This window comes from Polypterus senegalus, chromosome 4 (genome assembly GCF_016835505.1).
Source record: "Polypterus senegalus isolate Bchr_013 chromosome 4, ASM1683550v1, whole genome shotgun sequence".
NCBI lineage: Eukaryota > Metazoa > Chordata > Cladistia > Polypteriformes > Polypteridae > Polypterus > Polypterus senegalus.
Window position 1 is genome coordinate 9,945,773 of NC_053157.1, and position 18,804 is coordinate 9,964,576.

Below are 18,804 nucleotides of genomic sequence, written 5' to 3' on the forward strand. Positions count from 1 at the left end.
TTGGACGCCAATACTTCCCAAGTCACTTAGTCGAAAGTTTCAATTATTAATCGTCTGATGCTTTTATCCAAAGTGACTTACAAAATTTTGAGATACAAATTGGTGACATTGTTTTTGTTTTTCCAATTGGCACATGTGACAGGTGAAGTGACTTGCTAAGTAACATACAGTCAAAAGTTTCAATTATTAATCGTCTGACGCTTTTATCCAAAGTGACTTACAAAACGTGAGATACAAATTAGTGACATTCTTTTGTTTTTCCAATTGGAGTACAGGCAGGTGAAGTGACCTACTCATAGTCACAGTGTCACTGGCCACCCCTGGCTGGGACGCCAATACTTCCCAAGTCACTCAATTGAAAGCTTCAATTGTTCATTGTCTGCCGCTTTTATCCAAAGTGACTTACAAAACGTGAGATACAAATTAGTGACATTCTTTTGTTTTTTCCAATTGGAGTACAAGCAGGTGAAGTGACCTACTCATAGTCACAGCGTCACTGGCCATCCCTGGCTGGGATGCCAATACTTCCCAAGTCACTTAGTCAAAAGTTTCAATTGTTCATTGTCTGATGCGTCTATCCAAAGTGACTTACAAAATTTGAGATACAAATTGGAGGCACTGCTTTTCTTTTTCTAATTGGTGCATGTGACAGGTGAAGTGACTTGCTCAGGGTCACACAGTTGAAAGTTTCAATTATTAATCGTCTGATGCTTCTATCCAAAGTGACATACAAAACATGAGATACAAATTGGTGACATTTCTATAGGTTTTCCAGTTGGAGCGCAGGGTCACACAGTTAAAACTTTAAATTATTAATTGTCTTGACGCTTTTATCCAAAGTGACTTACAAAACATGAGATAGAAATTGGAGACATTGCTTTAGTTTTCCAATCGGAGAACAGGCAGGTGACTTGACTTGCTTGGGGTCACACAGTGTCACTGGCCATTCCCTGGCTGGGACGCCAATATTTCCCATGACATACAGTTAAAAGTTTCCATTATTATTGGTCTGACGCTTTTATCCAAAGTGACTTACAACATCTGAGATACAACTTGGAGGCACCGCTTCTGTTTTTTTCTAACTGGAGCATGGAGCAGGTGAGGTGACTTGCTCAGGGTCACACATTTGAAAGTTTCAATTATTAATTGACGCTTTTATCCAAAGTGACTTACAAAACATGAGATACAAATTGGGTTTTAGGTTTTCCAGTTGGAGCACAGGCGGGTCAAGTGACTTGCTTGGGGTCACACAGATACTTCACAGGGCACACAGTCGTGAAATTACGATTATTAACTGTCTGATGCTGCTCTCCAAAGTGACGTACAACTTTTAAGATGCAACGGGTGACATTTCTTTTGTTTTCCCAGTTGGAGTACAGGGCAGGTGAAGTGACCTGCTCGGGGTCACACATTCAAAAGTTTCAGTTACTAACTGCCTGGCGCTATTCTCCAACATTTATGACACAATTGTTTCCATTGCTTTTGTTTTTCCATTTCGAGCACGGGGCAGGTGAAGTGACTCGCTCGGAGTCACACAGTCGAAAATGTCAACTACTCACTATCTGGCACTTGTCCCCAAAGTGACGTACAACATTTAATGATTCCATTGTTCCCATTGCTTTTGTTTTTCCAATTGGAGCCACGGGGCAGGTGAGGTGACTTGCTCAGGATCACACGGTGGTGTCAGCGGTGGGATTTAATCCCACACCCTCAGGGCCTGAAGTGCGAAGCCTTAACCGGGAGGCCAAACTGCCTAAACAACCCTGAACGGGATGCCAGACCACCACGTCGCATGACACTCATAACCAGTTCTACCATTAAAATATTCACAGCATGTATGAATTTCACAAAGTGTCAGGTCAGTAGGACACTAGCAGGTGTCTAAACTCAACCTTCAAGGCCAGTCCCAATGCTTATGGCCGCCTATCCACTGTGGCGGTCGTGCAGAACCGGAGTTCACCCCAGCAGTATCCACCCCTGGTGAGGGGGACGCCACTCCATCACAGTTTACACAAAGTTATTATTATTATTACTCGGCTGACGTTTTATCCAAAGTAACTAAAATATTTCAGGTATATCTGGTGACATTTCTTTAGTTTCTCCAGTTGGAGCACAGGGCAGGTGACGTGATCTACTCAGGGTCACACAGATACTTCACAGGACACACGGTCGTGGAATTACAATTATTAACTGTCTGGTGCTGTTCTCCAAAGTGACGTACGACACTTAAGATGCAACAGGTGACATTTCTTTCGTATTCCCAAAATGTGAGCACGGATCTGGTGAAGTAACGGGCTCGGGGTCACACATTCAGAAGTTTCAGTTACTAACTGTCCAACGCTTTTCTCCAACATTTATGACACAATCGGTTCCATTTCTTTGGGTTTTTCCATTTAGAGCACAGGGCAGGTGAAATGACGGGTGTCAGTAATGGGATTTGAACCTGCCACCTCAGGGTGTGGGATTTGAACCTGCCACCTCAGGGTGCCAGTGCCTGGTGCCAGGTGTTATTCTGCGCCTTAGGCCAAGCTTAAAATTCTGTGCGGTAGTTAACCCTTACGGCCGAGTTCCCCCAAAGCCCCCACCTTATGATCCGCGCCCTTACCAATCGCCTAATTCGCCTTAAATGGTGGCGCTGGTCCTGCTCGGAGCATGAAGTCCAAAGCCTTACGGTGCGCGAGTTGCTTCTACAAAGGAGCGGCAGTGAAGTCAACTAATGCCGTGGGCGCGCCGTAATTCTCCACGGGAAATCAATTCGTAAACCGAACAACACATAATAAGAGCATAATAATGAATTACAGGCATATATTGTGCTTTAAAAGAGAACAGCAGCTGGTTATCCTTCCCAACATAAATTCACATTTATCATCAACCCTGGAGGTCTAAAAATGTGTCTATAAATTGTCACAGAAATAAATTGAGCTTCGGAGCCAATAAAGCAGAAAACTCTGGACGGGCCGCCAGTTCACCACGTTACGCGGCCTGCTTAAATCAGTTGTGACATCTGCATTTTTAAATTCATTTATGTATTAAATTTTCCTCATCTGGACACCTCTAAAATTAAATATCCATTCGGTATCGGAGGCTTCTTTGTTACGGGAAGCGTCAATAAAGCTGAAAACAACTCTGGACGGGACGCCAGTTCACCAAGTTATGCAGCCTGCGCAAAGCAGTCGTAACGTTCGTATTTTTATGTCTATTTATGTATTAATTTGCCTCATCTGGACATCTAGAAAATGAAATAGATAATTTAAACATCCATTCGGTTTCGGAGCCTTCTGTGTCACGGGCAGCGGGCGCTAACTGGACGGGCCCGTCGGTCCATCGCGTTACCTTCACAAGCCACCCTAATAATGCTCGATATATTCACAGCCATTTCAAATGTTCATGTTTGCAAACAGGTGCCAAAACTCTAAATTCCAAATCAAACCAAAAGCATATCGAGCAAGCCGTATTTTTCCATCCATGCATCAGTTGTTCAAACCCGTTTATGCTGAGCGAGGTCGCGAGACAGATGGAGCATCACTCAGCGGGCATCGGGCGCATGGCAGGAACACGCATGCCCTGGACAGGTTGACACACACAAACACACACACAATAGGACAAGTTTCGCTAATCAAACTCGAAGACCACACGCAGACATCAAATTCGGCCAAATGATCCCACCGAGGTGTGAATGGCAGGACATTTTGAGCGACTTCACAAACTCCTCAACTCACCTGCAGACTGGAGGCACCCCGGTGCCGTGCGATGGCAGCCCAACCTGCTGCTCTAAAGCAAATCAAACCGTTTTCAAACCCGCTTAGAACTCAGCAGGGTCGTAGGGAAGCCGGAGCCCACACCAGGAAGTATCGGCGCATGCTCTGGACGGTGGGTTGGTCCTGGACAAGGTGAACACACCCACTTGACCGGCACGTCAGCCAAATCTCGGGGGCGGACGCGCAAACTTGGCGAATATTCGGTTGAATAATCCCACTGGGGGTCTGAATGCTGGATGATTCACACAACAACATTTACTATTCTGCGTGTCGCCGTTATCCAGGGGGACTCCGAACAGTTCAGATACAATTAGTGACATTTCGGTTATTTTAACAATTGGCGCACAGGCGGGTGCAGGTGAAGTGACTTGTTCAGGGTCGCAGTGCCAGTCGCGGCGCTTTGAACACACACATATAAAATTACAAAGAATAGATATTCACGAAAATACATTCCGTTTTTTTTTTTTTTGTTAGGAGCAGCGCGAGTTAAAGCGGAAAACCACTCTGGACGGGACGCCAGTCCATCTCGTCGCATTAAGTTTCACAATCAGCTGTCAGGATGATAAATTCACAACCATTTGTGTATTTCCCGAAGTTTCTTTTTCCAGTAAAGGGTTAACAGAAACAAGCAGGTGCCAAACTGCACCTATCAAGATCAATCCTAATATTTATCGCCATTTTTCGCTCTGCAGGTCGCGAGGTGCCCAAGTTTACCTCAGCAACAATCCCTGGCCGGGACGTCAATACTTCAACTGAGTACACACTCTCGTTAAATTATTATTATTATTTTGTATTACTGTTACTTGGCTGACGCGTTTATCCAAGGCAACTTACAACATTTAAGACACAACTGGTTTATGTTTGTTTAGCTTTTTTCCGAGTGGAGCACAGGCAGGTGAAGTGACTCACTGAATCAGTAGCCATGCCTGGCCGGGACGCAAACACTTCACAGGACACACACTCGAAAGTTACAATTTTTAATTGCCGGACGCCGAAATGCAAAACGACTTACAACATTTGAGATAACAATTGGCGCACAGGCAGGTGGAGCGACCTGCTCAGGGTCACACCGTCTCAGTAGAGGCATTTGAACCCTGAGCCTCAGTGTTTAGAGTTAAAAGTCTTAAAACCACAATCCCTCTGGACTTGCGCAGAACGTAAATGCACGTTCGTTACATTCGTTATACTAGCAGCCCGCATCAGCGGAGTAAACAACCCCGGACGGGACGCCAGTCCATCGCGTTGCATTAATATTCACAAGCAGCTCTCATTTTAATAAACTGGCAGCCATCTGTTCATTTTCCGATTTTTCTTTTCTCAGAAAACGGGTTAACAGGAAGCAAGCAGGGGGCCAAGCCGAAGATTTATAGTCATTGTGGACTTCGCGCGAGCCTATCCCAGTAGGAACCATCTTTGGCCGGGACCGCCAATGCTTAACAGCTTGCACAATCTCTAAAAATATTCCTTTTATTATTATTATTATTATTATTACTTGGCTGACACTTCTATTCAAAGCAGCTTCCAATATGTAAAACGCAACAGATGACGCTTCTTTTGTTTTTTCCAATTGGTGCCCGGGCAGGTGAAGTGACTAACTCTGGGTCACCTTAAGTCCAAGTCTTAATCACTGCACCACCCACCCTTCCTGCTTTGTGTGGACTTACATTACAAATTGCACAAAAATGGGTAGCAACACAAACATTCAGTTTCCGAACACATGGGCGTTAAAGCAGAAAACAACCCTGGACGGGACGCCAGCACATCGCGTCGCATTAACACTCACAAGCAGCTCTCACGTTCATATATTCACGGCCATTTGTGCATTTCCTGGAATTTTTCTTCCCAGTTATGGGTTAACAGGAAGCAAGCAGGTTCCACAACTTAACCTTCAAGATCAGTCCCAGGGTTTATGGTCGCATTTCCACCATGGTGATCGCGCGAAGCCCGAGTTTATTTCAGCAGTAAACATCCCTGGCCAGTTCGCCAAAACTTTACACAGTACACAGTCTCGAAAGTTATTGTTTGTTATTCTTCTTCTTCATATTATTATTGTTATTATGTGGCTGACGCTTTCATCCAAGGCAGCTAATAACATTTCTTTAATTTTTCCAGTTGTAGCACATGCGGGTGAAGTGACTTGCTCAGGGTCACACAGTGTCAGTAGCGGCGTTTAAACCCACAACCTCAAAGTTTGAAGTCCAATGCCTTTGTATGGACTGATATAAAATTTCACAGAATGGATATTCACAAAGGTAAACTCAGTTTCTGAACACACTTTTGTTATGAGCGGCGAGCATTACAGCAGAAAGCAACCCTGGACTGAACGCCAGTCCGTCGCATCGCCTAGCATTCACGAGCAGCTTTCACGCTATTAAATTCACAGCCATTTGTGCATTTGCCGAACTGTCTTTTTCAATAAGGGGTTAACAGGAAGCACGCAGGTGCCAAGACTCAACCTTCAAGGTCAATCCCAATGTTTATGGCCACTTATCCACGGTGGCGGTCGCACGCGGATCCCGGGCTTATTTCGGCGGTAGCCATCCCTGGCCGGGACGCCAATACCTCACACAATACAATACTTATACAATACAATACTTCACACACTCTTGAAAGTTATTATTTATTATCATTACTTGGCTGACGGTTTTATCGAAGTCACCCTACAATATTTAAGATGCAATTCGTAACATTTCTTTTGTTTTGCCAATTGGAGCACAAGCAGGTGAAGTAACTTAATCTTGGCTGTCAGTAGCCATCCCTGGCCGGGACGCCAATACTTCACACAATACAATACTTCACACACTCTTGACAGTTATTATTTATTATCATTACTTGGCTGACGGTTTTATCGAAGTCATCCTACAATATTTAAGATGCAATTCGTAACATTTCTTTTGTTTTGCCAATTGGAGCACAAGCAGGTGAAGTAACTTAGTCATGGCTGTCAGTAGCCATCCCAGGATGGGACGCAAATACTTAACAAATGACACACACTGGAAAGTTATTATTATTAATTATTATTTGTCTGACGCCGTTATCCAAAGCGAATTGCAACATTTAACATATACAATTGGTGACATTTCTTTTATTTTTTCAGATTAAGTGACTTTCTCATGACTCACCGCATGCCCGGCCGGGACGCTACGACACACACAGAGACACAAAGTTACAATTATATGAATTGCCTGACGCCTTTATCCAAACCGACTTACAACATTTCAGGTAATACTATTGGTGACATTTATTTTTATCCAAAGCGAATTACAACATTTAATATATACAGTTGGTGACATTTCTTTTGTATTTTTTCAAATTAAGTGACTTTCTCATGACCCACCGCATGCCCGGCCGGGACGCTATTACTTTACGAAACACACACTAGAAAGTTACAATTATGAATTTCCTGACGCCTTTAACCGACTTGCAATATTTGAGATATACAATTGGTGTCATTTCCTTTGTTTTTTTGCAATTGGAATACAGGCAGGTGAAGTGACAATAGCTCAGGGTCACACCGTGTCAGCGGCATTTGAACCAACAACATCAGGACGTAAAGCCGTAACCACTATGCGACATTAATTAATGCCCGTTTCGAAAACTCACAAAGGTCATGCGTGGCAGCTGCAGACTCCGCACAAAGGCCACCCAACCTTCCATTTTAACACCCGCTTACTCTGAGCAGGGTCGAGAGGAAGCTGGGGCCAACTCTAGCAAGCATCAGGTGTGAGGTAGGAATAAACCTCCAGGGCAGGACGCGCCAGTCCATCGCAGGGTGAACGCACACCAGGGACTAATTTACCAACGTCAATTCATCTACACCGGCACGTGAGCCGAAACTTCGCACCTATTCGTCCGAACAATCGCAGCGGGTCCTGCATGCTGTCAGTAGATTATTAATAACCCGTTTCGGAAACCCACCCGCAATAACTGGCGTGAAGCACCTGCAGACTCCGCACTGATGGCAACCAAATAAGCGAACCAGTCGAGCCGTGTTGTCTACGACGCCTTTCACGACTTTATCACAAAGTTAGCAGCGCAATTTCTGGCGGATCGCAGGTTACATAAGGTTCGTCCCTCCGTTCAAGCCAAGCAACTCGAAACAAACAACTTCCAAGTGCGCCGTTTTCTTGATCCCCGGTGTGCAAACGTGCATTGCCAATGGGCGCGCGGTCTATCGGCGAGTCTGCAGCGGGCACTTCTGCCAATGCACTTCGTGCCAGGCAGCAACACAACTTGTTCTACTGCACTATCGGTTACATAAGCGGTTCATCAACACCAAATATCAGGCCTCGGCTTTGGAGGTACTGGTTCGCCCTTCGTATCGGCCAACGCTTCCTTATCGCGTCTCACATGATCATGTACATCATTGCCATTACTATTTATTATTTATTGTTATTATCAGCCCAACTATTCTTTTGGTTCATCACCGAGGCGGGTTGGAGCGCCGCTCGGCGCCACACACAGCAGTTGTTATCTCATCCTTACCTTATTACGACATCCAACTCAGTCAGTAGGTGGTGTTGCCGCTAATTAAAAATAAATTAAAAAAAAAAAAAGGTGCCAGGTCAGTTTTATGGCGCAGAGTCTCCCGAGACTATGACTGTGTGTCCGGCGTGTTCGCAGGCGGCGCATCCACTCTACTTTCTCTCGTGACAGCTCTCAAGTTGAGCGCTGCCCGGCAAGGCTGAACATCCTGGGGGATCTGCGGCAAGTAAAATTATAATTATAGAAAAAAAATAAAAAACAATAAAATATAAAAACGTAACACACAGTAGAAGCTGCAGCCGACCGATATGTCTCCCTTCGTAAAAGAAAAAAAATGAAGGATGAGAAAGGAAAAGAGCGCACGCGCCTGTTCGCTTCACTTGGGATTTGTGATTTTCAGCCTTTTCCGGCCGGCCGCTAATAGACACACAGACTCACACGCGCGCGCGCGCGCGCACACGCACCAGGTGCACGCGCGCCAGCCGAGGACACAGACACGGGGGCGCACGAGCGCGCGCACAGCCACACGCAAGCTGGCAGCGCACTGGGCAAGCGGGCGACGTCACTCACTGTGTCTCCGCGTGTGTCTTGTGTGTGTGTGTGTCTGGCCGCCCTCGTATACTGTGCGTGCAGAAAGTGCCCTAGAAAATTCGGCACCGAGCAGGCAGCTAGGCAACGAAGACTCACCTGAGGCTCGCGGGAACCTGGCGTGTTACACACACATACGGAAAGAACTCCGCCTCGGCAGCTTGCGGGCCCCTCACGAGCTGCACTCAGCGCTGCAGCGGACGTGTACTTTTTTTCAACCGCCGCGAAGAAGTCGAATGGCGAACGGGTCTGTAAGCACCTTGCGTAACTTTTCTTACCCGCTCTTGTCTTGTTATGTCTTCCTGCAGCTGCAACTCTGCACACCGTGAAGCCGTGAAAAAAAAGCTCGGCTTGTTGGCATCACGAAAAGTGGCAGTGGGCCGTCCCGTCACATTCTTGACGAAGCGAATAGCCAACTTTAAAAGTGTAAGGCTGCGTAACAATAGAAACAAATTTTATAAATAATAAGCGCATAGCAGTTCAGTATAATAGCAGTAATAACTGTAATAGCCACATGGCGGCGCAGTAGTTAGCGCTGCGTCCCCGGATTGGAATCCCGTGTCCGTTTTTTGAAGATTTTTGCACGTTCACCTCAAAACACGTGCATTTTAAGTTAATTGGTTTTGCTAAATTGGTGTGCATGGGTAATGTCTGCTGAGGGTGCCCAATCCAGGGCTGATGCCACCTGGTATATATGCCCCTACCAACCAAAAGCTCTGGCTCCCAACTGAAATGTTAAGGGGAGTGTCTGAAATACTAGATGGGCAGTGTTGCCAGCTCTGGCAAAAAAATTCCCTGTCCAATGAATAATCAAAACCTGCCTAATTTGCATCAGAGACCCGCCCACCAAGTAACTCATTTCACCTTATGACCAGAATGCACAATATGAACAGCTGCCCCTGCAAAAATTCCCTGTCCAATGAAAACTCACAACCTGCCTAATTTCCATCAGATACCCACCCACCAACGAGCTCGTTTCACCTTATGACCATAATACACAATTTAAACAGCATGAGAGTTTGGGTCCCCCTGGGAGTTTTGAATGCAGTAGCATATCTCTATGAAATCAAAGAGCGACGAGTGTCCCCCTTGGTATTATGAGAGCAATTTTTCGTGCTTGAAGTGGTCCAGAACTCACCATTACGCAGTACCAGCACCACTTCTGAGTTACACCAAGAGTACTAGCACATTTTCTTAGTAAACTTGAGTACTGTGACACTCAAGGCTTCATGGGGGACCCCTTCCCACTCTTCAACCAAATTTTATTATGTCATTGTGCTTGATGTTTCACAAGGGACCTACATAGAGTACAGGCACCTTTGTGTAACATACCAGCAAATCGTGATGTTTAAAGGTGCTATATCCATAGTGCTTGAAGCTTCACGGGAGACCCACCACTGCTCTTTGATCAAATGTTATGGTATGGCAGCACATGAAGGTTAAAACCACCCATTCATTCACTGCACCTACCCCTGGGTCTTCAATCAAATTCTATTGTATTGTGAAGCTCAAATTTTCACAAGAGACCTCCCTAGAGTACTGGCACTTTTTTTACAACATACCGGCTTGAAGGTGCTATACGTGTGGTGTTTGGAGCATCATGCGGGACCCACCACTGCTTTTCAGTCAAATGTTATGGTATTGCTGCCCTTAACGTTTCAAGCTCCAAAGGGTCTTCAATCAAATTTTATTGTATTACAGCACTCAAGGTTTCACAAAGGACCTACTAGAGCCACTAGTACCACACTGTAACCACTAGGGGGCATCCTCAAGGCACTTTACACTCATTGTCCAACTCTGTAACCAGTAGGAGGCATCCTCAAGTCAGTTTATACTCGCAGTCCAACTTTGTAGCCACTAGGGGGCAGCCTGAAGACACTTTACACTCCTAATCCAACTCTGTAGCCACTAGGGCACAGCCACAGGGCATTTTACACTCATAGTCCAACTCAGTAGCCATTAGGGGGCATCCTCAAAGCACTTTACACTCATAATCCAACTCTGTAGCCAGTAGGAGGCATCCTCAAGTCAGTTTATACTCGCAGTCCAACTTTGTAGCCACTAGGGGGCAGCCTGAAGGCACTTTACCCTCCTAATCCAACTCAGTAGCCATTAGGGGGCATCCTCAAAGCACTTTGCACTTACAGTCCAAACAATCATCCATCCATTGTTCTCTGCAGGAGTACATTTTTATGAACACACTATACAAAAAAAAAAGGTTTATGGACTTTTAACTTTATAATCTAAAACTGTAGCCACTAGGGGGCAACCACAAGGCATTTTACACCTAAAGTCCAAACAGCCAACCATTCATCGGTCAACAATGCAATTTAGGTTGGTACAGTAGTTTGGAGACAAAATACAAAATACACATTTTGGACATTTTATTTTTTAATAGAGCACTGTAGCCACTTGGGGGAAGAGTCAAGGCACTTAACACTCAAAAGTCCAAACCACCAAAAAACCATTGGTCTGTGAAGCAAGTTAGGGTAGTGCATTCTTTTGAAGGTTCTACACAAAATAAAGATTTATGGTTATAGGGTAACACTGTAACCTCCAGGGGGCAACACGAAAGAAAGAAAGAAAGAAAGAAAGAAAGAAAGAAAGAAAGAAAGCAATGCCTCGCCATTTGACTGAACAAGTCGTGTATTTGTTTACACAGGAAGGAAGCAGAAATGCAGTTATAAACTGGCACCACTAGGGGCAGCAAATCACACCTTTCCTAAAACAGTTGTGTGAAAAAGTAAGTGCACCCCATGAAATGTGTGGTTTTCTTTTTTTAAAAAAATATTCACCCTGACTTAATTTGCTTCATTCTCTTCATCAAATGTATCTTTACATGTAGCCGTGTGAAAAAGTAAGTACACCCCTATGAAATGTGATTTTTTTTTTCTTCCATTTTAACACATGTAGGCATATCAACATTTGAACTTCATTTGAACAGTATCTACAAATAAAACTGATATAAAATAGCAAACACATTTACATTTTGCAGTCCGTTGTATAACTTAAGTAACATAAATGCAAATTTTACATGTGAGCAAAGTGAGTGGCCCCCTCCATTTATGACAGCCTCAAGTACCTCAAATTAGACTCGGGTGCAAATGATCAGAAAACCATGAGAGTTGATCTCGCCTCATTTTAAACCCCAAACATTTTGGTTTGGTTTGCACTTCGTTGCTGAAGTGCGTGGTCTCACCATAATGCCATCGAAAGAGCTCTCTGAGGCCCCACACATTCCTAGGAGTCTGCAAAAGGAACTTAAAAAGATCTTCCAACAATTGGAAAACGGCCATTCCACCATGCAGAAGATCATCTTTATGGGCAGATGATTTCAGACCATTTCCATCTCGTCCAGGCCGGGTCCATGCCACCCCAGCAAGTTTGGCCTTGAGAGGAGGACACCCAAAGCTCCAAGTCTTTAACAAGCCCAAAATGTCATCATGCCACTGCTGATGTTAAAGCACAAGGAGTCTACCATTAGGAAGAGGTTGTACAGGTGAGATCTACGTGAGATGTGTGCGAGGAGGAAACAGAATGAACATATCAGTGAACACCTAAGAAGAGACCGGGACGTCAGGAATAACGTGATCTGGCCAGACGAGACAAGAATTACTTGGCTGCGGTACCAGAGGACATGTTTGGTGACAACATTTGACCAGAAGAACCCGACAGTATCTACAGCAGTGGTGGTGGAAATGTTCTGACTTGGGTCTGCTCTGCTGCATCAGGTCAGGGGCTGGGCAGCTCACCATCTTAGAATCCACTAGGAATCCTTCACCGTAGCAGAGGGTGCTTGAGGATAATGTAAGACCCCCCGCCTCCCCCTGTCAGAAGTTCAACCAAAGGTGGATCTTGTAGCACAACAAGGACTCTAATGAGATCAATAAATCCACTGAGGAATTGGCTGAAAAGAGAGAAAATGGAGGGTTCTGGAATGGCCAAGTCAAAGCCTGGGTGTGAATCCCATCGAGATGCTGTGGGGTGGGGGGTTAGAAACTGGCAGTACGTGCTGGATACCCCTCAAATATCACACAGCAGAAGGAATTCCTCATGGTGGAGCAGGGAGAACTTTCTGTTAAGTTGATGACAGAGGCTGCCAAACGGTCAAGAGGAAACGGTGACTTGAGCGGGGCAATGCCAGCTATTAGAGCCAAAGGTGGGCTTACTTTTGAACAGAGGCGGGAATGGCATATCTGGCCATTTTTCATCAGTTACTACTGTTTTCATTGTTTTACTTTTTTTATTTTTTAATTACATCATCCTTACCTGTAGATACTTTTTAATTGAAGATCAAATCTTGATATGGCAACATAGGTAAAAAAAAAAAAAGGAAAATATTTTGAGGGGTGCACTTACTTTTTCACATAACTGTGCACAGCATATAAGGTTGTCCTGCTCTGCACCGTCACATAGTGTCTGACCCCCAGGCTGCTAATAAGAAACACCAGAGATTATGACACCTCTGGACCACCAATGGACACTCCGACCACCGCATGGAGGGCCCAACTCTGGGCAGACCTTATGAATGGAGGTAGCTGGAGCCACTAGATGGAGCTACTGTGTATTCTGCTGTCCCTGTTGAATGGAGTTTACAGCCACCTCTTACAGAGAGCACCATTAAGTACAGAACTGCAGAGTCAAGTGCAAGCAGTCTGCTAGAAAAAAGAGCAACAGGTGGTGAGATGCCAAGGTGGGGATGTGAAATGGCCATCTTACCTGGTAGTCCAAGCGACCGACTCTCTTAGGAAGGTCATATGACTTGTGTCCCATTTATTGAGCACTCAGTTGCTTCTTTTGTTTACCCAATCCAATGTGCCATTTTGTGTAGTAAGGACACATTTTCAATCCATTTCTGGCCCCCTTGGCATTGTTCTCAGTTGGAGAAGCACCATAACAGCACCCTCTATTGTTCATATCTGTTAATGCCTGCATTGTGAGAAAAAAAAACATAAAGTGGATTCAGAAAGTTCCCAGACCCCTTCACTTTCTGCATACATTATTGCCTTGTATATTTAATAGAAATGCATTTTGTAATTTTGTAACATTTTATAACTGCAAATGTTTGTGATGTGCCATCTGTTGGATTGATAAATAATATGTCTCCATTATAAGCCATTTGGTATGGGATTCATAAAAGCACTGCTAATGTCTATGATGCGCAAAATGTTGGAATAAAAAATTCAATGCATATAAAGTATCTCAGTTTCATGCCATTTGGTATGGGATTCGTGAAAGCATTGTTAATGTTTGTGATACGCCATCTGTTGGAATGACAAATGCCATGTATATGTCTTTGTTATATGCCATTTGGTATGGAATTCGTAAAAGCAGTGCGAATGTTTGTCATGCACCATCTGTTGGAATGAAAAATTAAATGCATATAAAGCATCTCAGTTTCATGCCATTTGGTATGAAATTCATAAAAGCATTGTTAATGTTTGTGATGCGCCATCTAATGGAATGACAAATGCCATGTATATGTCTTTGTTATATGCCATTTGGTATGGGATTCGTAAAAGCAGTGAGAATGTTTGCTATGCACCATCTGTTGGAATGAAAAAATAAATGCATATAAAGCATCTCAGTTTCATGCCATTTGGTATGAAATTCGTAAAACTATTGTTAATGTTTGTGATGCGCCATCTGTTGGAATGAAAAATGCCATGTATATGTCTTTGTTATAGGGCGGCATGGTGGCGCAGTGGTAGCACTGCAGCCTCGCAGTTAGGAGACCCGGGTTCGCTTCCCGGGTCCTCCCTGCGTGGAGATTGGTTCCTGCCTTGTGCCCTGTGTTGGCTGGGATTGGCTCCAGCAGACCCCCGTGACCCTATTCGGATTCAGTGGGTTAGAAAATGGATGGATGTCTTTGTTATATGTCATTTGGTATGGGATTCATAAAAACAGTGCTAATGTTTGTCATAAGCATAAACATTTTCAGTTTCATGTCATAAAGCTGGCTTGTCAGACTCTGACATTTTGTGGCAACACTAGCCCTAACCCTTCCCAATATTCCCCCGGGAACAAATAAAGTTCTACGGTATCTATCTATTATATAGTGCCTTCAATATCAATATATCTATTATATAATGCCTTTCATATCTATCTATCTATCTATCTATCTATCTATCTATCTATCTATCTATCTATCTATCTATCTATCTATTTTATAGTGCATTTCATATCTATCAATCTATCATATAGTGCTTTTCATATGTATTATATAGTGCACTTCATATCTATCTATTGATCTCTTATATAGTGCCTTTCATATCTATTTATTTATCTATCTTTAAATTATATTCTGCCTTTTCTATTATACAGTGCCTTTCATATCTAATTATCTCTTGTCTGATTTTATACATCTCACCATTATAGGTGACTCTCAGTATGCCCACTTCCTCCACCTCGTGTGTCTCACACTCGCACTTCCTCTTTTGAGTGTGTCACCAAAACCAAGCAGACCAATCAGATTGCTTGGAGGTACTGGGCACACACACACGCACACACACAGACATCAGGGTTTTATTATATGATAGATTTATTTATTTTTCAGTTATGCACAAAGTGTAGATAAGGGTTATAAGTGAAGAACTAAGCTGAGGTCAACAGACTGCACAGACATTAAAGTCAGGAATCGGAATCTGTTTGATCTTTGAAGCCCATTTCCTCCTGAGGATGGACGGACGGACGCAGCCTTTGTGTAAAGTGTCTGTAAATCATTGGGTCTACAGAATTGCCAAGAGCCTGTAATCCACACCATATTTCCCCAAGCTGTTGACAGTCTAAATGTAGAAGCGAAATGAAAGGAAACCACCTACAGTAAAGAAAGTCATCTCCTGAGAGCTGTTCACACTGATGCCATTGCAACTAGAAGAACTCTGTGGTGGCTCAGTCAAATAAAAACTCATTAATTAGGCAGGGCCCACTGCTGTAAGTTATGAAGCACAGAAATGGCCAAAGCTGGGTCATTAAAGATCAAAAAATTCAACTTGAAGAGCCTTGGATGTACATCTCCTCACTACCAGCCTGCCCTCTTGTGTTGTAGATGCCATTGCACATACCCGATTGCCAAGTCACAGTGGCTGCTGACAGTTCTGTATACCTTATGCATTCATTTGGTCAGGTCAAGCTGTACTTCTGGACAGACAGGGAACTGGTGGTCCCCCTAAGGCTGCGTCCCACCTTGCACTTAAAGCTGCCAGCTCCTCTCCCCCCCCTTCCGGCAAGCAGACCTGAGACACTGAATCACCAGACATGTGACGTGCACTGCACCGGTGGCACACTGTGGGTCATTTTATACCTGCCAATCACCATCTGGACCTGCACTCTGGACTATAAATCTGGAGGGTCTCACATGGTTCCTGGTGGTTCACCCTAATGTGCCCAGGAGTGTCGAGTTTGTGCTTTTCTGATTTTTCTTGGGTTTTCTTCGACTGGTTTTGTCTTCGTGTTTGGCTTCCTGTATTGTGGCTTGTTGTAATAAAGGATTTCCAGCAGATGGAGCTATTTGTAATGGTGAGCGCGACTTTTCCTTTTTGAATACTAGCGGGTTCTGCCCCCTGCTCACTTGGCTCGCCAATCCCTGAGCGGGCGCTACATGCTGACCACTTCACAGATCTGCCACTCGCGTATGGGGATGCAGATGTACAATTTAAACAGATTGTTATTTTAATGGGAATTGTTACATATGCATAATAGAACTAACTATTTTACATGACAGCGAGTAATTAACCAGAGTAAAAAATAGTAAAACATAATAAATTGAAAGAAAATTATGTTTCAAGTTGCGTTAGAAGTATTCGTTACGTTATACCTTTTTTGTTCTGTTTGGCTTTGAAATTAACACGCAAATGCTTTTTAAACTTACACTCTTTAATTTAATATTGTTTTTTTATCAGTATGCTGCTGCTGGAGTATGTGAATTTCCCCTTGGGATTAATAAAGTTATCTATCTATCTATCTATCTATCTATCTATCTATCTATCTATCTATCTATCTATCTATCTATCTATCTATCTATCTATCTATCTATTATATAGTGCCTTTAATATCTATCTATCTATCTATCTATCTATCTATCTATCTATCTATCTATCTATCTATCTATCTATCTATCTATTATATAGTGCCTTTCATATCTATCTATCTATCTATCTATCTATCTATCTATCTATCTATCTATCTATTATATAGTGCCTTTCATATCTATCTATCTATCTATCTATCTATCTATCTATCTATCTATCTATCTATCTATCTATCTATCTATCTTTTACTGTAAACCCTCAGTAAAACAATTTTTGATATTAACTTTTCGTCTATTGCATTGAATTTTGATTCTGTGTTTGGACTTAAATCGTGACAACGCAACATATAACTGCCCGTGAGTGCATATCATTTCATTCTCTCTAATAAATAAACCGATTTTTTCGAATGTTTGTCCCTGTGATTTGTTAATTGTCAGAGCAAAAACTATACTAAAGGAAAACTGTAAACGTTTTAATACGAATGGCATATCAAGATCTTCTTTGGTGTCTCATATTAGATGTACTACATTATCTTTCTTGTCACCTGTTAAAATTTTACATGTCCGAATTGTTCGACCAATTTTTCAATACAACTAATCCTGTCCCATTGCATAGCCCATCACTCGGACATAAATTACGCAATTACATTACGACACATCCTTCTTTCTACAGTGATTTGTCTGGTGGAAGACTGAACTGTGTTAACGGTTGTAGATATTCTTCGTGATATTGTAAGATGATGTTTTCATCTTCCACACCATCACCACCAACTGTTCCAACATAGTCTATTGATACACATTTAACCGATTTGCCGTATAAGCGAGTGACAATTTTCATGTAAATTTGTTTGACTTCATCGTTTCTCGGTGCTAGGATTGCCTGTGTACTCATTTCTTCTGTTGATAACCCTTGGAATGAAATTCTTCAATAAGTTTGGACATAATACGTCTTCTTTTATTGGGAACTTAAAGTGAGGAAAACATAAAAATTTTATAAGACCTGAGTACACAGGAAGTGTGTCTGACAAAAGCATTCACACAAACGAGAGGTGAGAGGACCGCGGGGCGTGGGCCGTGAACCTGAAATGGCGGAGAAGAGGGCGAGACTTGAAAAAATCTCTTTGCCAAAGTCTCGCGGGACGTGAAAAAATCTGTTGACAAAAGTCTTGTCTCATCGCAGGACTTTTTTATATAATAGAGAGATTTTATTTTCCTCGACAGCATCTTAAATAAGAATGAGAAACAGAACAGAATCCATCCCTTTCAGTTGTTTTTTTTTTCTTATTAGTCCTATCCAACCTCTGCTCCTTAGGGACAAGCTGACAGAGATGGGAGTAGACTCACACCTGGTGCCATGGATCGTGGACTATCATACTGACAGACCTCAGTATGTGCGTCTCGGGAACTGCAGGTCTGACATTGTGGTCAGCAGCACAGGAGCGCCGCAGGGGACTGGACTTTCTCTGGTCCTGTTCAGCCAACATACATCAGACTTTAAATACAACTTGGAGTCCTGTCATGTACAAAAGTTCATTGCAATCGTGGGCTGCATCAGGAGTGGGCAGGAGGAGGAGTATAGGAACCTAATCAAGGACTTTGTTCAATGGTGCGATTCAAACCACCTGCAACTGAACACCAGCAAAACCAAGGAGCCAGTGGTGGATTTTAGGAGGACCAGGCTCAACATGGACCCCGTGATCATCAGAGGTGACTATGCAGAGGGTGCAGACCTATAAATATCTGGGAGTGCAGCTGGATGACAAATTGGACTGGACTGCCAATACTGATGTTCTGTGCAAGAGAGGACAGAGCCGACTATACATCCTTAGAAGGCTGGCGTCCTTCAACATCTGCAATAAGATGCTTCAGATGTTCTATCAGACGGTTGTGGCGCCCTCTTCTACGCGGTGGTGTGCTGGGGAGGCAGCATAAAGAAGAGGGACG

General features: G+C 43.5%; 1 protein-coding gene across 1 annotated transcript in view; it reads right to left on the reverse strand.

Moving 5' to 3' along the window:
• Positions 1-9,100, reverse strand: part of nr3c2 (nuclear receptor subfamily 3, group C, member 2) — a 253,772-nt gene extending 244,672 nt beyond the window's left edge. The window contains 1 exon segment of the mRNA XM_039750230.1: positions 8,931-9,100. The gene's annotated coding sequence lies outside the window, so the exon portion shown is untranslated.
• Positions 9,101-18,804: the final 9,704 nt, after the last annotated feature.